Source organism: Ochotona curzoniae, unplaced genomic scaffold (assembly GCF_017591425.1).
Source record: "Ochotona curzoniae isolate NIBS_2020 unplaced genomic scaffold, NIBS_Ocur_1.0 scaffold_1852, whole genome shotgun sequence".
NCBI classification, from domain to species: Eukaryota; Metazoa; Chordata; class Mammalia; order Lagomorpha; family Ochotonidae; genus Ochotona; species Ochotona curzoniae.
Window position 1 is genome coordinate 44,160,465 of NW_024467087.1, and position 4,610 is coordinate 44,165,074.

Here is a 4,610-nt window from a genome sequence, read left to right on the forward strand (position 1 = left end):
TTTTCAAAATGATCCTCAATGCTAGTGATTAGCATGCTATGCTGACACACTATTTATTTATGAGAACTCTAGCCTGTCTCAGTTCTGTTGCATCCTGAGCAGCAGGCATTGGGGTAGACTGAAAGGCAATGAAGAGCCGTGGTCTTTCCAGATGGGAAAGTTCGTTATGTAAATGTTTGGATCTCATGTGAATGGAAATGGTTGTTCCCTAAAAGCCCTTGCCTATTTCTGTGGTATTTCTCAGTACAAACTAAAAGCTTCCAAAATCATTAAGCAAATGAAAGGTCAGTATTGATGTAATCATATCTGCATGTTATTTACTGGGCTTTAATTCAAAAACTGTAAATTACAGAAGCCTGCAACATTCCAAACAGCTCCCTGTAACAGTATTTTGAATAGGGTTATTTTTCAAATTGTAGAAGTTTGCTAAACAACAAGGAAACCAGTATGGGCTTCACTCTCCTAAAGAAAGGGCCAATTCATATATCAAATAATGTGCCCTGTGTGTGTTATTTGGACATTTGTATCTCAATAATGTATTAAATTTTCTAATAGATAATGAAAATACTATTGACTAGATGATCAATTGTTTCCAGAGCAAGACAGACACATTTTTAGGTTATTGACAGAAAAGAATTGTGTTGAATTGATATTTATATGCCTGAGAAAGATATATCTGTGTGTTTATTTGTAAGCATATATAAAAATATTTAATTTCTTCATGTTCATCATCTCTGTATGTTAAAATTTCGAGGTATGAAACGTAGCATATTTATTTAATGTTTAGATGCCTAAAATGAAAGAATTGTCTTGGATAAGATTTAATTTGTGAGAGATGCTTTGGACAATTTTGGATATGTACACAGTATCTCATATGTGCACAAAAAAGAAGATATTGGAATCTACTACCTCCTTGATGAAAATGGCTTTTCTACTAGTTTCTGAATCAGGTTATTATGTTTTGTACACATGATTGAATAATAGGTCCTAACTAAAACAATATGGATCACATTGTTTAATTGTATGTGACAGTATTTGCATAGACTTTTTAAACTAAACTTTTTACTATTAAAAGCATTTCCCATGATAATACTGCATTTGTACAAAAATCCAGAGTTAAAAAAAAACCTCGTATTTCCTAACAGATTTTCAAAGATTATTCTACAAAAATACTAGCAGATTTTGTGTGTATGTACCTTTCAAGTAATATACTATAGGAATATCAATCTATACTTGATGGTTAAGTAGCTAGAGGTAATAATTACTGACAGATGGATAAACAGAGAGATACGCAGCTAAACACAGCTGAAAGACACAAACATACTACAACAAATGATGCATTGAGGTGTGAATTTATGTCTTTTTTTATATTTATTTATTTGACAGCAAAGTTGCAGAGAAAGAGAGACAGAGAGAAAAAGAGAGAATCATTCTGCAAACTATGGGAACCCCTGCAAACTATGGCAACTGAACTGTCTGTGCCACAGGGAGCATGCCATGGTTTTTATTTTGAATGCACAAGTTTTCAACCTTCTTGTGAAGTTTATTGCTAAATATATTTAATGTAAATGGAAGTGATGTCTTGAATTCTTTTACACATTTTTTCATTTTTAGGTATGGAATAACAACTCACTTTTTGTGTTTCTTGAAGTCTTACACAATTACTGAGCATATTAGTTTCAATTTTTTTTTTGTTTTAGTATGGAATGTTAAGGCTATCTACATGTAACATCATGCCATCTTGAGAAATGATTGCACAACTTTCAAGGTTGAAGTTTTTTATTTCTTTTCCTACCTATCCGCTTTCTTCTGTTTTGTTGTTTTGTTGCTGTATCTTTTCATTTGTTTTTTTCTGTTCTGTTTTTCCAAAACCAGCTTGGACATTGACAGCACATGATTGACATTACTCTTATAATAATTACAGGGTAGGTTAACTACAAGCTTGGCCTCCAAGCACAGACCATAATAAAAAAAATAAACTATAGAAACATTTTATTTTTCCTAATCTGTTTATAATATTGTTTGTATGTTCATTTTTAAGATTTGTTCATCTGAAAGGCAGAGTGACAGAGAGGTCAAAAGAGCTGGAAAGAACGTGCATCCACATGTTATTCCCCCATTCCACCAATGAATGCAAAACCCAGGGCTAGGCCAGGCCAAAGCCAGGAACTACACAGTCTCCTATGTGGGTGGTGGGGACTCAAGTATGTTGAATGTCATCCACCACCTTCCTGGGCTCAATAGCATGGGACTGGACTAAAATGAGAACAGTTGGGACTCGGTCCTTCCAATAAGTAATGAATGGCAACTTGGCAATAAGTGGGTTAAAGCCTTGTGCCACAACACTAGCATCTGTGTGTATTTAGTATACAGATAATTTGGCATAATAATACAATGAGTAATTTAAGTTTCAAAGTGCATATGAATTTCATGGGCTGTTTTGTATACAGTTTATGACATGTTTTTTTTTTAACCAAAATTAGTTTCCTGGAACAAGAATGTAAGTTTTAAACAATATCAATACTTCTTAAATTGAAGTCATATTTAAGATATGGGTGTAATGCATGAAAGCTATGGTTTTTATCCTAAGTTTAATATTATAATACTTGAGTACTGTATGATAATTCTGCCTCAAAATAAAAATGGGTATCACACAAGTTACAATTAAGAACTTTATACATTTTAGAAAAATAAAAGTACTTGATTTGTGATTTTACTGTTTTTTATTCTTAACACTGATACTTAAATCATAAACAGGATCATAGTCACATGATATGCTTGCATGTTTCTATGAAGATGCCTACTGTATATAAATTCCTTGAGGACATTGTTAAATTTATATTGTAATTACTGCTGACCAAATACCATTTTGCAGTGTTTGCTTGACAATGTACTTGCTAATAAGTCAGTTACTTAAGGTAAAGAAAGAAAAATTTTAATCGCTTATTTTACAAGAGTGTATGGTGGGAGGAGAGAATGGGGAGGGAGGCAGTGAAGTGAAGGGGACGAATCCCTATACCTACAAAACATTATCATGGATAATAATAATAATAGAAGTACAAAATAATGGTAATGTAGACAAATCAAGTGTCACTGGAATTTTTTTTTTCGTACAACTTTACTAACCAATTTTAGTACCAGATCAGGCACTAGTGTTAAATCATGTTCAAGGATCACAGAGAGTGAAAAGGACACAATAGACTGGAATGGAGAACCAACGGAAAACTCCAGCTCTTCATGAAATGATATCTGCTTGACTTCAAAACTCTTAGCTCTCCAGCTTCCTAAAGCGATGGGCCAGAGCTCTCTTGATCTGAGTTGACAGAATTAAAACACTGCCGCTGCACTGTGGCCAGAATTGCCTGCAGTTGCCTGCCGTAGGCAAATTTCTGCATGCTGTGTTTAAGTTAATAGAGACAGCTTAGTGTTTCTTTCCCCCCAAATGAGATCTCTTGAGTAATTAATGCTTCAGGCACATTCACATTATTATATTTCACATTTTGAATTGATAATGGTTTTCCCCAATCTCAAATCTTATCTGCCAGGAAAGGAAATGCAATTTGGAGAACTTTCACAGTATGAGTATGTTGTCTTATCATGCTGTTTCTAGCTTACCTTAAACTACATCTTCTTGGACTACCATGGCATACAGATTCTCACTATATCTTTCTAGTGTGCATAAATGATACCCAAATACCCACGAAAGTACTTTGAAATGTCAGAAAGTTAGAATTAAGAGATGCTTACTTTGGGGTTCAGTGACTTAGTAAAATGATTCTCCATTAGCAGTGCTGGCATCCGATATGGGCACTAGTTCTTGTTCTGCCTGCTTTAGTTCTGATCCAGTTCCTTGCAGATGACCTGGGAAAGCAGTGGAGAATGACCCAAGTGCTTTGGCCCCTGTATCCAAGTGGGAGACCAGGGAGAAGCTCCTGGCTCCTGGCTTTGCTCTGGCCCAACCGTGAGTTGCTTTAGTCATAGTCATTTGGAGAGTGAAGCAGAGGATGGATTCTCTCTCTCTTTCTGTTTCTCTCTCTCTCTGCCTTTCAGACGCATAAAATGAATCTTTAAAAAAGCAATAACATGCTGCAAAATACCATGGTGATGTAGGTGAAGATAAACAGGAACTGATACCAAGTATATCTAAAAACAAAGCAAATGCTATTACATTGAGGTGTAACAATCCTGCATAGAAATAGCCACGGCTCTACAGCTTGCGTTCTCCATGTGCTTATCAAGTGAGCAACATGTGGACTCTGTCAGGTTTTCAGCTTACACCCTCTATAGCAGTAGCCCAAGCCACACCTGGGTCTGCCTCAGCCACCACTGGTCTCAGTACAGAAGTCTGTTCTAGAATGTAGAGAGAACAGTCTTGATGCGGCACTGGACAGTGAAATCCCATGCAAGTCCTGGGCTTCTTACATTATTTGTGCCTTCAAGGGCTTGGCATACGAGGACAGGGTTAGGTCTGATAATCTAAAATGTCCCTTCTGTGTTATTTTCCCATTGTTTCCATGAATAGCACCTGGTGTTCTTCTGCTTCTAACAATGGTTTTGTTTGTTTATTTGTTTTACCAAAGCATCTCTTTGTCAAACATGATTTTTGTTGT